The 21,575-nt window shown below is 42.4% G+C and overlaps 1 long non-coding RNA gene across 1 annotated transcript in view; it reads left to right on the top strand.

Annotated features, from left to right (window-relative positions):
- Positions 1–1,712: 1,712 nt before the first annotated feature.
- LOC144236943 (uncharacterized) overlaps positions 1,713–21,575 on the top strand; it is a 31,516-nt gene continuing 11,653 nt past the window's right edge. Inside the window, exons 1-2 of the long non-coding RNA XR_013336703.1 lie at positions 1,713–1,836; positions 12,420–12,539. This is a non-coding gene — a long non-coding RNA (uncharacterized LOC144236943). The remainder of the gene's footprint in view (positions 1,837–12,419; positions 12,540–21,575) is intronic.

The following is a 21,575-nucleotide window of genomic DNA, read 5'->3' as shown; positions in this document are numbered from 1 at the left end:
GAAAAATACATTTCTGTTGCTTACATCACCCAGTCTATGGTATTCTGTCTTAGGCGTCCAAGCAGACTTAGCATCAGCCTGTGAAATACTGAGTTCCAGGGCTGGAGCACGCAGTGGGGGAGGTTAATTAGTTCGACAGTCAAAGAATTCATGACCTTGCTTCTTGAAGCCCACTTGGTAGTGGTAGTTATAATAGCTCTCTATAAACTCTTTTACATCTATGATGCTATTTGATCCTCAGAGGACTCTGTGAATGTTTCCTGTTTCAGAGAGGTCTGACTTTGTCCAGGGTCACACAGCTCCAAGGTCAGGAGCACTGAATCATCTTCTGCCCCTGTGTCCTTCCCAGTACATCAAGTTGATTTATGCTTAACTGTTAGAGTAAAGCTAAGCCATTAGTTCTTCCTGAGTCCAAACGTGAAAGGCATTAGAGAAAGGCCTTCAAGATTTCAAAAAAAAATGTGGCATTTTCAGAAAAATGAATGCGAGTTCAAACAGAAGCAGTAACATTCATTTACATGTCGTCGTTGCAAGAACTCAGAATGAGGGCCAACTTGGTAATTAACACAATGGACCCTTATGTCGTGCTTCCTAGATGTTGGACACTTTTGAGGAGTTTGACATGTATTAATTTATTTAACCCTCACAATAATAACCCTAGGACACAGATATTATGATGATGATGCCATTTTCCATATTAGCAAGGGGTAGTGTAGGGAGAAAAAGCTTAGTTCTGACTCAAGGTGTCTGTAACTGTCGGTGACTGGGGAGGGTGTGTGTGTGTGAATAGAAGGTGGAGGTGAGAAGGGGGTGATTCCCAGTTACAGGGCATCATGCTCTGCTTTCTGCTTCCCACTTTCCCTCGGCAGCACAGCTGGAGCGCCTCTAACCCACGCCTGTGTACAAGCAGCCCGATTTCTTCTTGTAACCCCCTTCCATTCCTCACTCTGAACTTAAAACATTGAGAAATTCTGTTAAAATGCAAATCTTGCCCCGGAGGGGAAACACATTCAACCACTATTTTCCATTTACACTGTTTTTGTGAATTCATTTTCTTGATTGGTTTTTGATTCATTGAAAAAGCCCACCCAGACTGCAGATCTGGGGGATTTTTTAAAATTTCAGTGGTTGTTTCGGGGAATGGGAAGGTGCAGATGGGAGACTGTCCTAAGGACGCAGAGCAGTGACTGACCGAGGTGACTCCGTCTCCAGCTAGCATCACCACCATGCTAGGCACCAGCCTCCTCTCTTTAACGTTCTCAGCAGCCTTGAGCTGTAAGGTAAATATCATTACACCCATGTTGCAGATGAGACAACTGAGGTTTGGGGAGATTAAGTGATCGCTTAAGGAATAAACTAGTAAATGCTGAGGAGGGAGAGCCCAGCTAGAACACTGTGACTCTGAGGCCTCTGGCAAGCTGGAAAACCCCCGAAAAGTGCCAAACATCTAAGGCGTGTCTGAGTGTGAAGCAAGATGGCAGGAAGCTAGTTATTGTGACAAGGAGACATTCAAAGGAGTATCAACGAAGAGGGAGGGGCTCTGGCCACCCTTTCCCTCCTGCTCCACCTCCATACTCCATTCTGTGGGGGCCTTGTGAGACCAGCGGGCATTCCCCCTCCCCCACCTTCTGGTACATTCTACAGCTGCCCTGGAGACCGGACTGCTTCAATAGAGCCCCCAGGGCTCACTGCGGGGGGGGGGGGGGTCGGTCCCTGCCAGGAGGTGGGAACCACTCCCTGATCCTGCCTCCCACGGCTTTCCTGGCCTAGGCTTACTGCTGTTTCCTGTGTCAGTTTGTCACCTTCGGCCAGGAAGGTGCCTGAGCAAGCGGACAGGTGTGAGGCCTGCAGGCTATGAAGGGAGGGGGAGCTCCCTCAGAACCCCAGCAGGCCTGGGTCCCGGCTCCGCACCCTCTCAGGAGACCATCCCTCCAGCCTCCTCCCCAGGGTGAGCCCTGGGAGCCCTCTCTTGATCACCTTCCTTCTCCACGCCGAGGAAGGATAGAGGCTCGGCCACTTCCAGCTTAGCGACTCTGAGCAAATGGCTTAGCGCCCTTGACTTGCACATGCGTAAAATGGGGATGGGGAGGGTGCCTGCCTTCCCGGGCGGCTGTAGGGATCAACTGCGTTAATCCACACAGTGCGTGACCTGTACGTGGCCCAGGGCACATGCCCTCCAACACCCTCTGCTCCCGATGGTGGCGGTATCCTCTATAGCTGAGGAGTGATACCCGGCACAGTAAGTTTGGGCTACGCGCCATATTTTAACATAGTTTTTGCTTTTCTTTACATAGATGCACACACGCACACACGCGCGCACGCACACGCACCACTTCGCGGCGCTGAGTGCAGCCCCAGCAGATGGGAACTCCATTCAGCTCGCAACTGGGCCCCCCTCACTGGTCGGCCTTGAGCAGGCCGCCCCTCCTCTCCGGGCCTGGTGCGGTCTACAACTCAGGGCACCCTGCGGCCAGCTGTCCGGCATCACAGGCCGAAGGGCTCCGGCGAATTCTGATGGCAGACAGGTCCTTGGGGTGCCGCTGGGCTTTTTAAACACGGTAGGGTCACCCTGAAGTCCAGGTATGTGGTTCCCTCAGCCCTTGCCGAGAGGGCACCCCCAGTCCCTTGGAGCCTGGAGGGATCTCGGGCGGCGTCCATTACCGCCTGGCCCCAGGAGGCGCCTGACTTTGCAAACCTCTGAACCCACCAATTCTCAAGTCTCTTCCGGCTGGAAAAGTCAGCGCTGAAAGCTCAGGTTTGTCTGGCAGGGCCCAGAAGGATCCCTCCGCAGAGTGTTAAGTGGCTGCTTTCGAAAGGACAAAGCAAGAGATGGCGATAAGATAAGGAGCTCCGTTTTCAGCAGACACTCCCCGCAAAGAACAGGCTTTTGTTGTGATCCAGAGGATAAGAGCCTGAGCCTCAAGAGCCTGCGCCTGGATTTCATGATTTCATCAGGCCGGCCCTCCTCGCCTTGGCCAAGGCTCCTGGCTGCCGGGATGTGTCTGCCGCTGCTGCCACCTGCTGGAGCCCGGAGTCCCTGCAGTCCGCCTGCGGTGTTGGCGCAGACAAGTCCTCCAAGCCTGGAAATCCAGCCCTCGGCCTCAGGGGCCTTCGCCTTTGCAGTTGCGGGTATTTCTTGAGCACCTACTGTGGGTCAGGCACTGTGCTGAGAACTTCCTTGAGTTGTCTCGTCGAATCCATTCACTACAACGGAAGCCCAGCCAGGCAGGAAGTGAATCTGTCCCTTTTTCACGACAGTATTTCTAAAAGCCCAGGACGGTGTGCGGCCCAGAGGAAGAACTTGGTAAATATGCACTGCATGAGAACAACCGTGAAGACAGATTGTGTTATTATTCAGGTTTTATAGAAGAGGAAGTGGACGCTTGGCGACACAAAAGCTCAAAGTATTGTGGGTAAAGTGGTGAGGGAATCTGGAAAGATTCTTGCCGTAGGCAGAGTTTGTTACCTGGGGTGATTTTTTTTTCAAGTTTATGTATCTATTTTTGAGAGAGAGAGAGATAGCAGGAGAGGGGCAGAGAGAGAGGGAGAGAGAATCCCAAGCAGGCTTCCCACTATCAGTGTAGATAGAGCCTGATGTGGGGCTCGAACCCACCAACAGTGAGATCAGGACCCGAGCCGAAATCGAGAGTCGGAGGCTTAACCGACTGAGCCACCCAGGCGCCCCTGTTACCTGGGGTGATTTTGAAGGCACAAAGTCAGGCAGCACTAGGCTCAGGCAGCCAGGGTTTGGGGGTGCCATGGTGCTTTTGAAAAAGTCAGGGCTGCAAGTCATCAGGGAAACCTGCCACAACAGAATGTTGCCGTGGGGCCTGGTGGCCTTGAGGCGCAAGCAGGGCTCTGGCCAGGGCAAAAGGGCCCTAACAAGATGTTTTGTGCTTTTTCTTTTTAAAAGCAATTTTAGGTTTACAGAATAACTGATTGGAGGGTACAGAGAGTTCCCATCTGTCTTCTCACACCCAAACCCCTTCCCCAGTTATTATTATTAAAGCCTCCGCCCCACTAGTAACCTTTTGCATTAGTGCGGTGCCTTTGTTATGGTTGAAGGGGCCACTACTGATATATTATTATTAGCTGAAGTGCGTAGTAGTTTATGGGAGGGTTCCCTCTTGGTGTCTTCCATTCTCCCTGCTCTGACAAATGTGTAATGACTTGTTTCCATGTTGGCAGTATCGTCCAGAAAAGTTTCACTGCCCTGAGAATCCTCAGGACTCCACCCTCTCCTGCCTTCCTCTGACTCCCTAGACCCCTGGCAACCACTGATCTTCTTTACTCTCTCTGTAATTTTGCCTTGTCCACCATGTTAGGTGGTTAGGGACTTAAGCGTGCATTTTTCGAATTGACTTTTTCACCTAGGATTATGCCTTTAAGATTCCTCTATGTCTTTTCAAGCTTCACGGCTCTTTTTATCACTGCATAATATTCCATTGAATGGACGTACCACAGTTTGTCTCTCCACTCACCTATTGACGGACATTTTTGGTGCTTCCGCGTTTTGGCAATGATGACTAAAGCTACTGTAAACGTTAGGGAACACGTTTTGTATGAACATACGTTTTCAACAAATTGGGAAAATACCAAGGAGTGCAACTGCTGACTCATATGGCACATTTTGTGAGAAATTGCCCAACTGTCTTCCAAAGCACCTGTCCCTGTTTTGTACTTGTGAGCATTGCTGTGAGTGACAAGCATGCTGGCCTGCATTTTCCCCTTCTCTGGGTTGGCAAGACTGAGAAAAGACAGGCCTACATCTTCTCCCTTCCTGTCTGCATCCACCTCCCTTGCTGAGCCAAACTCACTTCCTCTGCTAAAAAGTAAAGAGAACAGAGGCCCTTCTTTTTCATCTGACAAAGAGGGACACATTTCAGACAAGGTGTGCTCCTGTAGCAGCTCTGGTCGCTTGAAATCCCCAACCCATTCCCCTGGGCAGGAGGCAAGTAGGCAGGGCTTCCCTCTCTGGAAGGTCAGCCTGTGGCTTTGGGTTCAAAATTCTTGGCTTGAGCACACCCATGTGAGCTGGAGAAGACAGTTGCTGGTTTGTTTGTTTGTTTTAATTTTTTAAATTTTTTATTTAAAAAAAGTTTTTAATGTTTTATTTATTTCTGAGATAGAGAGAGAGACAATGTGAGCAGGGGAGGGTCAGAGAGAGAGGGAGACACAGAATCTGAAACAGGCTCCAGGCTCTGAGCTGGCTGTCAGCACAAAGCCCGATGTGGGATTCGAACCCACGAACCGTGAGATCATGACCTGAGTCGAAATCAGATGCTTAACTGACTGAGCCACCCAGGCGCCCTGAACAGTTGCTGTTTTGATATGAGGAGCTTTGGGGCCTCTGTTCATGAAACTCTTATGAAGCTGGTGCCTTGCACACCCAGCTTCTGCTCACTTTCCACTCTTTCTAAAATGTTGCCAAGTCAGAGAGCTGTTTAGTTCACATCATCTCAAAACTTAAAGTCGTTGGAATGTCCTGGAAATAATAGAACTATATGCAAGCTGGGAGTTTATTTCACTTTTCCTATCTCTTTTTAAGAATGTCATGAAAAACTAGATATGGCCCTTCAAAGTAACTTTAAAAACAAATTTGAGGGGCACCTGGGTGGCTCAGTCGGCTAAGCATCCGATTTCGGCTCAGGTCACGATCTCATGGCTCATGGGTTCATACCCCACACTGGCCTCTATGCTGGCAGATTCTGTGTCTGCTTCAGATTCTGTGCCTCCCTCTTTCTCTGCCCCTCCCTGGCTTGTGCTCTGTCTCTCAGAAATGAATAAATGTTAAAAATAAATAAATAAAAGAACAGACAAATTTCAAACTAAGTTAGGCCAACATCAAACTGGAAGTGTAGTAAAGAGAGGGAGATTTTTTTCAGTCATGTTTTTGACACTCTTTCCCAGAATTCAAAATTCCGTGTTTGGTTAATCTATGCAATTGTATCTCCTTTCCTGCCCATACCTTCCCAACCAGCAACAACAACTAAATTCTTAGTCTTCCACTAATAACTCAGAGCAACTCATTTAATCATGGATTCATTTTTTAAGGCTCTTGCTCATTGGTGACTGTGTAGGAAAACTCAAGGAATCTCATTTGAACTGCCTCAATCTCTAAAGAGGAAAAAAAGTTTTAGCGCTGCTGGTAGGAGAGGCTTTATTTATGTGTCTCAATTTACAAGCCTAAGCACTGCAAATGTAAACTCTCTGAAGGAAAATTTTGTCCTAATTACTTAACTGAATCCAGAAGCATCTGCTTTGATTTACGGTAAGTCCAGTTGAGTCTTAATCTGGCATTTTAGGGCATGCTGAGGTAACTTAACAACTAGTACCTTTCTGCTCCAATCAAGTGTTTCTCAAAGGGTAAGAAAAGGGTGAAGTCCAGAATAAACAATGTTGAAAACTCCTCCAGATGATTCTTATAAAAACTAAAGTTTGAAAATCACTGCTCAAGGCAATACTTACTTCTTTTTATTTTATTTTATTTTTTCCCTTTCAGCTTTACCTACAAAATAACACGTTCTGGAGAAGCTTCTTCTTCCTGATATGTCTTCTTGTCTCACTGGAAGCATTTTTTTTTTTAAATGTTTTATTTATTTCTAGGCGAGAGAGAGAGACAGCATGAGAAGGGAAGGGTCAGAGAGAGAGGGAGACACAGACTCTGAAACAGACTCCAGGCCCTGAGCTGGCAGTCAGCACAGAGCCCGACGCGGGGCTCGAACCCACGAACCGCGAGATCATGACCCAAGCGAAAGTTGGACGCTTAACCGACTAAGCCACCCAGGCGCCCCTCACTGGAAGCATTTTAACTTGAGTTTCTTAAAATTTTACTTTCTAAATGAAATTACAGTAAAATTGGCTTTTCGTGTGTGTCTACGCATCTGTGAGTTTTAACACATGTATTGATTCACGTAACTACCACACCACACTCAGGACACAAAACAGTTCCGTCAGCAGAGAAAACTCCCTCATGTTACTCTTTTGTAGGCACATCCTTCCCCCAGGCCCTGTCCCTGGCAACCACTGATCTGCTCTCCGTCACCAACGTTTTATCTTTTCCAGAAAGTTGTATAAATGGAGTCCTACAGTATATAATCTTTTGAGACTGGCTTCTTGTCTTTGAGATTCGGCATAATGTCTTTGAGATTCATCCAAGCTGTTGCTAATATCCATAGTCCATTTCCTTTTATTGCTGAGCAGAATTCCATTGTATGAATGTAACCTGGTTTGTTTGTTTCCCCATTGGGGAGCATTTGGCTGTCTCCACTTTTGTGCAATCACGAGTCAAGCTGCTATACACATTAGTGTATAGGTTTTTGCATAAAGATAAATCTTCATGTATCTATGGTAATACCTAGGAGGACCCAGGTATTACTCTAGTCTACGAGTCAACGAGTAGACACGTCTTTCACTTTATGAGAAACTACCAGCTTACTTGCGATAAGGGTTGTATGACAGTTTAGGTCCCCATCAGCAATGTGTGAGTTCTGGTTGCTTTGTATCTTCGCCAATACTTGAGATTGTCAGTAATCTTTTATTATTTTTCAACCCTTTCTAATAGGTAAGTAGTAGTATCTCATGGTTTTCTTAAATTTTTTATCTAAAAAATGTTTTAATGTATATTTATTTTTAAGAGAGAGAGAGAGAGAGAGAGTGAGCACAGGAGGGGCACAGAGAGGAAGACAGAGTCTCATCATGTTTTTAATTTGCATTTCCCTAATGGCTAAGGATGTTGAACATCTTGTTATGTGCTTTTTTGCCATGTGGATTTCCTCTGTCTGTTCAAGTCTTTTGCTCATTTAAAAACTGGATTGTTTGTTCTCTTAACGTTGAGTTTTGTGAGTTCTTAATATATTCTGGACACAAGTCTTTGGTTAAATATGTGGTATGTAAATATTTTCTCCTACTCTTTAGCTTATCTTTTCATTATTTTAACAGTGTCTTTCCTGGAACAAATTGTTGATTCTGATGAAACCCAATTTGTTAATTCTTTTACTGTTATGAATCATAAAGATTTCCCCCTATGTTTTCTCCTAAAAGTTTGATAATTTTCTATTTTACATTTAAATATGTGATTTCATGGGGCGCCTAAGTGGCTCAGTTGGTTGAGTGTCCTATTCTTGATTTTGGTTCAGGTCATGATCTCACGGTCATGGGATCAAGCCTTCCTTCAGGCTACATACATGCTGAGTGTAGAGACTGCCTAAGATTCTCTCTCTCTCTCTCTCTCTCTCTCTCTCACTCTGCCCCCTCCCCTGTTCACCTTCTTTCTCTTTCCTAAAAATAAATTAATTAATTTTATATGTAATTTCATTTGAGTTAATTTTGGTATAAGAATGAGATTTATATGGGAATTCTTTTTTTTCACATTTGAAGTCCAAATGTTTCAACACCATTTAGAAGAAAAAAATATTTTATTGAGTTGCCTCTGCACTTTAGCAGAAACTCAATTGATAAACTGAATGCAGGGAAACTTTCTAGAGTAATAGAAATGGAAAATATTTTTTATTGGTTGTGTATTATATGAGTATATGACTTTGTCAGTCTCTTCAATTTGCACACTTCAGGTCTATGCATTTCATTGTATATGAACTATACTTCAATGAAAATGTCATCAGTTGGCTGGCCATAGCATCAGGTCTATTTCCAGAGTCTCTTCTGTTCATTGATCTACATATTTTTGCCAATACTGTGCTATCTTGATCCTGATTACTGAAGCGTTATAGAAGACTTAAAATTGTAAAGTATGATTCCTCCAAGTCTGTTGTTCTTTTTCAAAATCATTTTGACTATTTTTCTTTCTTTGCATTTTCATATCCATTTAGAATCAACTTATATCTGCACAAAAAAATCCTGTTGGGAATTTGATTCAGATTATGTTAAATTTATAAATAAATTTGGGGAGAAGTGACATCTTTACATGTTATTTTCCAATCTATGAACATGGTATGTCTTTCCATTTACTGAGGTCCTCTTTGATTTCTTTCATCGATATTTTGTAGTTTGCAGCACACAGATCCTTTGCATGTTTTATTGGATTTATATTTAATTATCTCCATTTTTGAGCTATTTTATTTTATATTTTAATTTTCTTGATGTTTATTTATTTTTGAGAGAGAGAAGGACAGAGCATGAGCAAGGGAGGGGCAGAAAGAGAAGGAGACACAGAATCTGAAGCAGGGTCCAGACTCTGAGCTGTCAGCACACAGCCCAATGTGGGGCTCGAACTCATCAACTGTGAGATCATGACCAGAGCTGAAGTTGGACAGTTAACCTACTGAGCCACCCAGGTGTTCCTGAGCCTTTTTAAATTTAAGCATTTAAAAATATTTGATTTCCAATTTCTTATTGCTGTTATATAGACATATAATCTTTTTTTTTTTTTTAACAATTAGGCAGCCAATTCATCTTGTCTTTGTTTCTTCTTTTCCAAATTGGATGACTTTTCCTTATTTATTTTCCTTTTTTTTTTCTTAATTGCATTGGATAGAAATTCCAGTATGGTGTCAAATAGGAAAGGAGAAAGAAGAAGTCTGCCTTGTTCCCATTCTTAGGAGGAAAGTATTCAATCTTTTATCATTAAGTGTAATGTTCCTTGCAGATTTTTCAATGATGTCCCTTATTGGGCTGACAAAAGTCCCTTCTTTTAGTAGTTTGCTGAGAGTGTTTAATTATGAATGGCTATTGAATTTTGTGAAATGCTTGTACTGTATAAATTGATATGATCATGTGCTTTTTTTTTTTGGCAATGAATAATACATTGATTGATTTTCAAATATTGAAGTAACCTAGCATAACTCAAGATAAAGCCCATTATGGTCTGAGAGCATACTTCGGATATATGTATTCTCTTTTTATGATCATATCTCTTTGTATGGTGATTTTAGTGATTACTGTAGAGTTTACAGTATGTATAACTTTTCATTTTTAAATATCTTAGCATTTCAGGTCAAACATAGAAACCTTACCAGTAGATAGGATTGTTTGTTTTGGTATGTTTTTTGTTATCTACGTACAGTGAAAATGCCATCAGACAGTGGTACAACTGCTTGTTGCTTCCAACTATCAGCCATACTTTAAGAAACTCCTGGGAGAAAAGTAGTCTGTTATGTTTACACAGAAATTTACTATTTCCATTTCTCTTTCCTGATTCTTGATGTTCCAAAGTTCCTTCAGATATAATTTCCCTCTGTGTGAAGAACCTGCTTGGAAATTCCTTTAGAACAGGTCTGCTGGAAATGAATTCTCTTAGTTTTTTTTTCCACCTGAGAATGTCCTTATTTCAACTCGTTCCCAAGTTTCTTTTCACTGGAATAAAATTCTGGCTCGACATTTGTTTTCCTTCTGCACTTTATTTGTTATACTTCATTCCAAACTGTGGTTTCTCATGAGTAATCTGCAGCTACTTCAATGGTGGTGTGTCCATTGTTCTCTGGCTGCTTTCAAGACTTTTTCTTTTTCTTTAGTCTTCAGAAGTTTTATTATGTGGGGGGCACGGGATTTGCTTAGATTTATGTTGTTTGAGGTTTGCTGAGCTTCCTGACTGTGCAGATTTCTGCTTTTTGCCACATTTAGGAAGTTTTCAGGTTGTTATTCTTCAGATATGTTTTCTGTGCTTCATTCTTTCCCTCTTCTCAGACATAATGATAGGGATGTTAGACCTTCTGGTATTGTCCACGGGTCCTTTACGATCTGTTTATTTTTTCATCTTTTTTTCTTTCTCTTGTTCAGATTATATTTCTACTAATCAGTCTTCATGTTCACTGCTTCATGTCATTTTCATCTGACTTCATGTCATTTCCATTCTGCTGATGAACTCATCCAATCAGTTTGTTTTGGTTACGGTATTTTCCAGTTCTAAAATTTTTATTTGGTTCTTTATATCTTCTTTGCTCTTTCTGAGACTTTCTATTTTTCCGTTTATTTCTGGAATGTCCAGAATTCCTGCTGGAATGTAGGAGCATTTCTTTAACAGCTGCTTTAAACCTTTTTTCAAATATTTCTAACCTCTGTGTTATCTCAGCATTGGCCTCTTTTCCCCTGTGAGTTGAGATTTCCATGATTCTCTGCATGCTACGTAATTTTGGTTTGTATCCTGGACATTTTAGATATTACGAGACTCCAAATCTTACTTAAATCCTATGAAGAGTGTTGATATTTCTGTTTTAGCAGTTAATCAACCCAGTTGGGTTCAGTCCTCAATTCCCAACCAGTTTTCTGTGGGTTGTGGTTTCAAGGTCAGTTCAGTTTTCAAATCCTTTTACAGTGCTAGTTAGATCTGTTCCAGATGTTCACCGCCCAGGGCTCAGCCTGGGACGTGGGTGTAGTCTATTCCATAGCTTAGTTCCAAAGTGTCTGCAAGTCGTTCAGGGTCACAAGCAGGAATGAGTAGCTCAGAGGTTACCCTAGGAGTCCATGAGCAACTTTCTCCTCTCTCTCTCAGCTGTCCCTGACCCTTTTCAGCTCTGTGAACGCCTCTTTTTGCCGATTTGAACAGAAAACTGGGGTTTGATTTACTCCCCACTGGCATATACAACCCCTAGCTGTGCTCATATCTGGAGCCAAGTGTCAGGACAGAGAGGGTAAGAAAGCAACAGGAGTCTGCCTTTCCTCTGGGAATCACACATCCTCCTACTGGAGAGGAAGCTCCCTTCCTCAGCATTTCAGGCTCCTGGGGGCCTCCACTCTTGCCTCCGACACCAGCTCCATTAGTATGCCAAGACTGCTTGTGGGCTGGGGCACGGGAGAATAGAAAAAAGACAAGAAGGAATGAGAAAAAGAAAACAAGGCATTCCTCCCCTTTTCTAAGTATCTGGAAACCTCTTTCCTTGTCGAGCCAGAACTAAAGGCCTTTTCCTCGAGCTCTCTCTGTCCACTCCCAGGTTTCAGACTGTGTTGGGTTCAGGCCAGTGGACACCAGAGAGAGAAAAAGAGTCAACTCCAGTTGGATGGTGCTTCAAATTCTGATCTTCTTTTCCAATCTACTTGCTACTCCTTACTTTTCAGAGTCCTCAAGTGGCTGATTGATGCAATCTCTCCAGGTTATATAGCTTCATTCACTGAAAGAGTGTATTAACTCTATTTGCGTTTTCCTATTCTTCATGTGCTTGCATCTAGGGTCTTGCTAACTGGGGAGGGACTACCCCTCCCAGGATTAGCTAATTGTTAGAGATTTTAAACAGCTCTCCTGGGAGCATCCTTCTCATATGCAAATTAAATAATCCAAAACCCATACCCCCACCCACCTCCTTTATTGAAGTCTAACACTTTGGGCTACCAGATCTACCTGCTGTGATCACCCTGGAGCCAGACACCAGACAACTCAGGACAGCCCCTATACCCTAGAGCCTCCTGAAATTATTCAGACCAGCCAATTCCACGCCTGCTTACCTTGCCTCTCCCGTTCCTTCCCACAGAAACTAGAGTAAGTCTTCTTGCGAAGTTTTCCCTGCTGCCTCTGCCTCTGCTTCCTGAAGGTCCCCACTGCTTCCCCGTGTGGCCCCTCAGGGAATGAGATGACCCTCCTCTTGGGAACGGTGAGTAAAAATCTCTCATGTCAATAACAATCATCTCCTAATTTGTTGGCCTTGCCATAACTAAATAATAATGAAACCTACATTTAAAAACAGAAGAGCAGGTGAGAAGGTGCTAATTTCATCTCCCTTGGCACCCTCTTGATTTATGTACATACGTTTATCAGCCACAACTTTTTTCAGTTATAAGTCAGAGAAACTGGCTTTCCCAAAAGATGGAGTGTTTATGCCTTGAGTAACTGAAGAGTTCAGTTTATTTGTTTTTGCTTGTCTGTACTTACTCATTTTAAAAATTTTATCTATCTATTTAAGTAATCTCTACACCCAACGTCGGGCTTGAACTCGCAGCCCCGAGATCAAGAGTTGCATGTTCTTTCTGACTGAGCCAGCCAGGTGCCCCTGTACTTTGTCCTTTTTAAAATAACACGTCTGTGTTGGTGCTGTAGGGTGTCATGCTTCTCTGTGTAGTGTTCCTTCCCCTTCCAACTGTGAATTTCCTGTAAGGAACCACTCGTGAGCGCCTGCCAGGCTGTTTGGTTTGGGAGAGAATCACCACTACCATCATCTCCCGCTGCAGAGAGGTCACAGATCTAGTCTGCCCAGTGACATATTCCAATGTCCTAACCACAGCTGTCAGTTCAGAAATGAAAGCCAAGCCCAAGACTTTGCATGGAACTGTTGAGAAAGAGCATCTCTGTTTCTGCTGGTGTTACTTAGTGAATGGAATGTAAATCTGAAGTTGCCTCTTCCCACTCTTTCTAAAGAGCTTCCCAAATGGTAAAAAAAAAAAAAAAAAAACCCAAGAGGAAAGCAGAGCTGCATGTTGGTAAAGAGACTTTTGGTAATTGACATGGGTCCACCACTGCCGAAGACCTTCCTCTTCCCACGGTGCTTCACTTACACAAACTAGTGAATCCCTGTTTTGCTTATGCCAATCTGTGTTCGTTTTCTGTCACTTGCAGCCCAAAGTGTCCTGACTAATATACAAATGAACCTTTTGTCTATTATAGTTCGTTGTGGCCTGAATCTTGAGTTGATTATCTTTAATCAACCGCACATGGAAATTTTTACTGGAGTCATTTGTTGAAATGCAGTGGAAGGCATTGTAACTTGCTGGGTGAATTTTATCTGTCCGTACCCTCTTCTTGTTGTTTTTGTCAATGAGACTTGGTCTGTGTTGCTTCGAGTGCTGGTCATTCTGAGTTTTTCCAGAAGACCTGGGTAGATTTGAAAGCCGATGGTTTATTTCAAAGGTGATCCCAAGAGTATCAGCAGAAGATTGAGAGAATAAAAGTGGAAAGAGAAGAATGCATTATTGCAAAGGTTGCTGGGGCTCATTCCTGCCTGGGAATTCTAGGGAACATTGTAGAAAAAGCCCTAAAAGTACCCACTCAGGGTATATGGAACTGGAGGGTATTTATCCTCCAACCCGTACCCATCACCGTCTGTGGGCTGTGTCCAGGGCTTTAATTCTCTCAGCATGTCTGGCCTGCCCTCTTGGGAGCTGAGAGCAAGTCTTTAGTTGGAGAGTCGTAGGTGCCTGTAATAGAATGTGGTAGGCACGTGCGAGAGAGACCCAAGGGTTCAGAGTGATATGGGAGGGGCACAGCCAACTTCTGCCACCCAAACTGTGAGGGTTCTTGTTTTCCATTTCTCTGCTTCTAGCTTAGCCTCTGAAGGCGTATTGATTGCATGTGCATTGATTCATATGTAATGACTGTTCACAAACACAGTAGCTTTAAAACTTATCAGCTTCCTCTGCGTTTGGGACAGTGAGATTGAAGTCGAAAGTGTGGTGTTCTCTAGGCTGTTTCAGTCATTCATTTGTTCATTCCTACAACAAATACTTTGGGACAAGAGAAATCAATAAGCAAAATCTCTGTCCTTGCAAAGGTCCGAAGCTGATGGCAGACAGATGGAAAGGTAATTACTGGTGAAATGAAATCATACTTGCTTTGATGGAGGTTGATAAAAACTGCTGTGAGAGAACACAAAGAAGGCAGGGTTTTTATCTTTAAAGTTGAGGAAGGAATGGAGGAAGGGTATTTATTCTCCTTGCTATTACTATGTAGCAGACCACCCCGAACTTGTGGAATAACATAGCACTCATTTCATGATGCTTCTGCTTGGGGCGGGGGGCGGAGGGGGAGGTATGTCAGTAATTTGAAAGGGAATGTAGAGCAGTTAGAGTGTCTCTACATCATAATGTCTAGAGCATGGCTAGGAAAGCTTGAAAGCTGGAGGCAACACCCTGGCTGGGGTGTGGAGCCATCTGAAAGCTTCTGGAAGGTAATGTTGATGTTTGTAGAGACTACAGAGTGTTTGCCAGTTGGTACATCTACACTTGACCTTCAATGGGGCTGCGTGGCTTGCTTATTGCATGGTGGCAAGATCCAAAGCCAAGTGCCCCAGGACAGCCTGTCAGAAGCTGTGTTGGCTTTTAGGGCCAACCATCAGAAGTCACGTAGTGTCACCTCTGCTATGATCACAAGCCTTCCCAAACTCAGTGGCAGGGATCTTAGACCCCTCTCTCAGTGGGTGGAGTCTCAGAGTCATATTACATGACAAGCAGCATTTGGGGATGGAAAGACTGGTGCATCCACTTTGGGTAAACATTGTCAACCGCAGTGTTGAAGGGATCAAATCATTTTGTCCATCTGGCATTTAGTAATGCATTTCCTGGGCCACATTATTTTCTGAGAAGTACCATTTTGAATTACTTCGATTGCCTAAGGCAGATTGTCTCATAAAGATATGAAGAGAAGGATTTGTTATTTGATGCATTTGTCACTGCTCAGTTGCCCACACAGACTTCTTCCCAGGCCCACACTTTGAGAACCAACACCAACCAAGGGCCTGGACGGAGTGGTAACGAGGGCACCAAAATTAGAGGTCAGGCAAGGGCAAAGACTGTGAATATTCTTACCTTCATACTAAGTTGTTTAGGAACACACATACCCATATACATGCTAAGTTCATTTCATTTTTTTCTTTTCAAATTTGTATTTAAATTCTAGTTAGTTAACATACAGTGCAGTATTGGCTTTAGGAGTAGAATTCAGTGATTCATCACTTATAATATCCAGTGCTCATCATAACAAACACCCTCCTTAATAATCATCATCCACTTGGCCCATCCCCCACCCGCCTCCTTCCATCAATCCTCAGTTTGTTCTCCATGTTAAGAGTCTCTGATGGTTTGGAGTGTCCGGGTGGCTCAGTCAGGTAAGTGTCTGACTTCAGCTCAGGTCGTGACCTCATGGTTTGGGAGTTTGAGCCCCTCTTTAGCCTCTGCGCTGACAGGTCAGAGCCTGGAGCCTGCCTCAGATTCTGTGTCTCCCTCTCTCTCTGTGCCCCTCCCTCCCCCGCTCATGATCTCTTTCTCTCTCTCTCTCTCTCTTCCTATCACAAGAGTAAACAAACATTAAAAAAATGTTTAGCTCCCTCCAGCTGCCATCTTGACCCACTTTAACAACCCTAAAGTTCAGGCATCCCTGGCAGCGAAACTTTCACCATCACAAGCCATGCTGAGCAAACGCAGCTGACAGAAATGCTACTCACTATCTTAAGCCAACTTGCTGCCCACAGTCTGACTGGTTTAAGAAGACTGGCTGAAAGCTCTGCCCAAACCATCTGCGGATGGAAAGGCACCACTCGCAACCAGAGAGGATGATGACGATGAAGGTCCCCATCTTGTGGAGAATTTTGATGAAGCTCCCAAGGATGAAGCAAACTGAATCGAGTCAACTTCTGAAGAAGATAAAACTTGAAGACGTTACAGGGAGCTATTTTATATTATGGCTGCTTTCAAAAATTTTTCTTCATGAATTTGGTAAAATCTAGAGCTCTAATATTTTTACAAGTCCCTTGGACACTGCAGCTCTTTTCAGGTTTTGCTTATACAGCATTTATTCTTTGTTGCTAATTAAGCTGAAGAAGCCTGGGTATAAAGTTTGAAACAAGACTAATAAAGTTCTTTGCCTAGTTAAAAAAAAAAAAAAAGGATTTTAAAAAGAGTCTCTTATGGTTTGTTTTCCTCTCTATTTTTTTCTTTTTTCTTGCTCCCATATGTTCATCTATTTTGTTTCTTAAATTCCACATATGAGTAAAATCATATGGTATGTCTTTCACTGACTGACTTTTTTCACTTAGCATAATACGCACTAGCTCCATCCACATCACTGCACATGGCAAAATTTAATTCTTTTTTGATAGCTGAGTAATATTCCATTGTGTATATATACCACATCTTCTTTAGCTCTTCATCAGTTGGTGGACATTTGGGCCCTTTCCATAATTGGCTATTGTTGATAGTGCTGCTATAAACATCAGGGTGCACGTACCCCTTCAAATCTGTATTTTTGTATCCTTTTGGGTAAATATCTAGTAGTGCAATTGCTGGATCATAGGGTAGTTCTATTTTTTAACCTTTTGAGGAACCTCCATGTTGTTCTCCAGAACAGCTGTACCAGTTTGCATCCCCATCAGTAGTGCAAGAGGGTTCCCCTTTCTCTACATCCTCACCAGCACCCCTTGTTTCTTTTGTTGTTAATTTTAGCCATTCTGACAGGTATGAGGTGCTATCTGATTATAGTTTTGATCTGCACTGTGTTTCTCTGATGATGAGTGATGTTTATCATCTTTTCATGTGTCTGTTAGCCATCTGGATGTCTTTGTTGGAAAACTGTCTATTCATGTCTTCAGCCCATTTCTTAATTGGATTATTTGTTTTTTGAGTTTTGAGTCTAAAAAGATCTTTATAGATTTTGGATACTAACCCTTTAGTATCTGATATGTCATTTGCAAGTATCTTCTCCCATTCTGTCGATTGCCTTTTAGTTTCATTGATTGTTTTCTTCACTGTGCCAAAGTCTTTTCATCTTCATGAAGTCTCTATATTCCTTTTAGCTTTTGTCACCCTTGCCTCTGGCCTGGTGACATGTCTAGCAAGAAGTTGCTCTGGCTGAGGTCAAAGAAGTTGCCGCCTGTGTTCTCCTCTAGGACCTTGATGGTTTCCTGTCTCCCATTTAGGTCTTTCATCGATGCTGAGTTTATTTTTGTATAGGGTGTAAGAAAGTGGTACAGGTTCATTCTTCTGCACGTTGCTGTCCGGTTTTCCCAACATCTGCTGAAGAGACTGTCCTTTTTCTACTGGATATTGTTTCCTGCTTTGTTGAGGATTAGTTGACTATAAAATTGAGCGTCCATTTCCAGGTTTTCTTTTGTGCTCCGTTGATCTCTTCGTCTGTTTTGGTGCCAGTACCATACTGGCAGCTTTGTGATATAGCTTGAAGTCCAGAATCATGATGCCTTCAGCTTTTCTTTTTTAGATTTGCCGTGGCTATTCGGGATCTTTTGTGGTTCCACACAAATTTCAGGAATATGCATTCTGCCTCTCTGAAAAATGCTGGTGGTATTTTGATAGGGAGTGCATCAAGTATGTAGATTGCTTTGGGGAGTATAGACATGTTAATGTTTGTTCTTCCAGTCCATGAGCATGGAATGTTTTTCCATTTCTTTATGTCCTCTTCACTTTCCTTCATAAACGTTCTATAGTTTTTAAAATAAGTTTTATTTATTTATTTTGAGAGAGACAGCGCAAGTGGGAGAGGGTCAGAGAGATAGGAGACAGAGAATCCCATGCAGGCTCTGTGCTGACCGCCTGTTCAGCCCATTACAGGGCTTGAACTCAGAAACCCGTGAGATCAGAACCTGAGCTGAAACCGAGAGTTAGACGCTTAACCAACTGAGCCACCCAGGTGCCCCAAGTGTTCTATAGTTTTCAGGATACAGATCTTTTACCTCTTTGGTTAGGTTTATTCCTAAGTATCTTATGGTTTGGGATGTAATTGGAAATGTGATCAATTCCTTGATTTCTTTTTCTGCGGCTTCTTTACTGGTGTATAGAAATTCAAGGGATTATGTTGATTTTATATTCTGGACTTTGCTGAATTCATGTATTAGTTCTAGCTATTTTTTGGTAGAGTCTTTTGGGTTTTCTGTATAGAGTATCATGTCATCTGCAGATAGTGAAAGTTGGACCTCTTCCTTGCTGATTTTTTTTTCTTTTTTTCTTTTTGTTTGATTGGTAAGGCTGAAACTTTGGATACTACTATGTTAACAGTAGTGCTGAGAGTAGACATCACTGTCTTGTCCCTGACCATAGAGGAAAAGTTCTGCATTTTTCCCCAGTGAGGACGATATTAGCTGTGGGTCTTTGCATATAGCTTTTATGGTGTTGAGGTACGTTCCAGCTATCCTCATTTCATTGAGGGTTTTTATCAAGATTGAATGTTGTATTTTGTCAAATGCTTTTTTCTGCATCTGCTGAGAGGATCATATGGTTCTTATTTTTTATTTTATTAGTGTGGTGTATAAGTTAATTGATTTGAAAATAGTGAACCACCCTCGCAGCCCACGAATAAATTCAGCTTGATCGTGATGAATAATTCTTTTAATGTACTGTTGGATTCCTTTTGCTAATATCTTGTTGAGAATTTTCACATCCATGTTCATCAGGGATATTGGCCTATAATTCTTTTTAGTAGGGCTTTTGTATGGTTTTCGAATCAAGGTAATGCTAGCCTCTAAGAAGGAGTTTGGAAGTTTTCCTTCCCTTTCTATTTTCTGGAACAATTTGAGAAGAACAGGTATTAAGTCTTCCCCTGGGAAGGGGCACCTGGGTGGCCTGAGTCTGTTAAGCATCTGACTTGATTTTGGCTCAGGTCATGATCTCAGAGTTTGTGACATTGGAGAGCCTGCTTGGGATTCTCCTTCTCTTTCTCTCTCTCTGCTCTTCCCCAGCTCATGTTCTCTCTCTCTCTTAAAGTTAAACTTAAAAAAAAAAAAAAGAATTCCCCTGGCCTTTTGTTTGTCGGGAGATTTTTGGTTACTGATTCAGTTTCTTTACTGTTCAAATGGGTCTGTTCAAATTTTTCACTTCTTCGTGTTTCAGTTTTGGTAGTTTGTATGTTTCTAGGAATTTTCAGTTTTGGTAGTTTGTATGTTTCTAGGAATTTGTCCATGTCTTCCAGATTGCCCAGTTTCTTGGCATAAAATTTTTCATAATATTGTTTTATGATTTCTGTGGTGTTGGTTGTGATCTCTTCTCTTTCATTTGTGGTTTTAATTATTTGGGTCCTTTCTCCTTTCTTTTTTGTAAGTCTGTCTAGGGGTTATCAATATTACTAATTGTTTCAAAGAACAAAGTTTTAGTTTTGCTGTTTTTTCCTACTTTTTTTTGTTTCTATATTGTTTATTTCTGCTCTAATCTTTATTATATCTGTTCTTCTGCTGGGTTTAGGCTTTATTTGCTATTCCTTTTCTAGCTCCTTTGGGTGTAAAGTTAGGTTGTATATTTGTCACTTTTCTTGCTTCCTGAGGTAGACCTATATTGGAATATACTTTCCTTTTATGACTGCCTTTGTTGCATCCCAAAGGTTTGCGCTATCATGCTTTCCTTTTCATTTGCTTTCATGTACTTTTTAATTTCTTTAATTTCCTGGTTAACCCATTCATTCTTTAGTAAGATATTCTTTAATGTCCATGTATTTGTGGTCTTTACAAGTTTTTTCTTTTAGCTGACTTCAAGTTTCATAGCGTTGTAGTCTGAAAATATGCATGGAATGATCTTGATCTCTTTGTACTGTTGAGGGTTGATTTGTGATCCAGTATGTGATCTATTCTGGAGAATGTTCCATGTGCACTGAAAAAGAGTGTGTATTCTGCTGCTTTAGAGCAAAATGTTATGAATATATCTGTTACGTCTGTGTGGTCCAGTGTGTCATTTAAAGCCATTGTTTCCTTGTTGATTTTTCTGCTTAGCTGATCTGTCCATTGCTGTAACTGGGGTGTTAAGGTCTCCTACTATTATTATATTATCATCAGTGAGTTTCTTTATATTTGTTTTTAATTGATTTATATATTTGGCTGTTGCAAGTTAGGAGCATAAATATTTATAATTGTTAAAATCTTCTTTATTGAAAGACCCCTTAATTATGATATAATGTCCTTCTTCATCTCTTGTTATATAGTTTTTGTTTTATAATCTAGTTTGTTTGATATAAGTATGGCTACTCTGGATTTCTTTCAGCATCCATTAGCATGCTAGATGGTTCTCCATCCCCTCACTTTCAATCTGCAGGTGTCTTTAGGTCTAAAATGAGTGTCTTATAGGCAGCATATTAGTGGGTCTTGGTTTTTTATCCATTCTAATATCCTATGTCTTTTGATTAGAGCATTTAGTCCATTTAGATTTAGAGTGATTATTGAAAGATGAATTTAGTGCTGTTGTGTTAAATGTAAAGTTGGTGTTTCTGGTGATGTTCTATGTTCCTTTCTAGTCTTTTTTGTATGTGTGTATATATATATAAATTTTTAAACTTTGCAATTTTTTTAAATAAAAAAAAAGAAGAGCAAAGCTAGATCCTATATCCCCTAGTGTTGAAGTTTTGCAGCACTTTAGATTAGTAGATATGGTACAGGCAAGGGGGTTATGCTGGTCTTTGTGGCAAAGTGCCTGTTGTGCTGACTCTCAGGTCCACTTGCCCTAGTAGAGATGCACTACAGGGCACAGGGAGGGCGTAGTGGGTAGGGTTTGGTGTGACTCCTGTCTCCACTTGGTGTCGCTGTTTAGCTCACCGAGATTGGTCTGTGCTATCTGGTGGGAGACAAGCTGGCGGTGCCCTGCTCTCTTGTCCCCAGAGCAGAGAGCTCAAACTTGTCACTCTTGCCTGGGTGGCTCAGCGGGTTAAGCGTCTGACTTTGACTCAGGTCGTGATCTCACAGTTCGTGGGTTCAAGCCCCATGCTGGGCTCTGTGCTGATAGCTGGCTCAGAGCCTAGAGCCTGTTTCAGATTCTATGTCTCCCTCTCTTTCTGACCCTTCCCTGCTCACTCTGTGAGCTGTGTCTCTCTCTCTCTCAAAAATAAATGAAGCACTAAAAAATATCTTTTTTAATTAAAAAAAAAAGCCTTCACAGAAGAGCAGTCACCTCCCTTGCGTCCCCGGCTTCTGCCAGAGCCCCCCCCCCCCCCCCCC

The sequence above is a fragment of the Crocuta crocuta genome, unplaced genomic scaffold (assembly GCF_008692635.1).
Source record: "Crocuta crocuta isolate KB4526 unplaced genomic scaffold, BGI_CrCroc_1.0 scaffold126, whole genome shotgun sequence".
In the NCBI taxonomy this organism is placed as follows: Eukaryota; Metazoa; Chordata; class Mammalia; order Carnivora; family Hyaenidae; genus Crocuta; species Crocuta crocuta.
The sequence above is the reverse complement of the archived record's forward strand: the minus strand, read 5'-3'. Positions and strand labels throughout refer to the sequence as shown.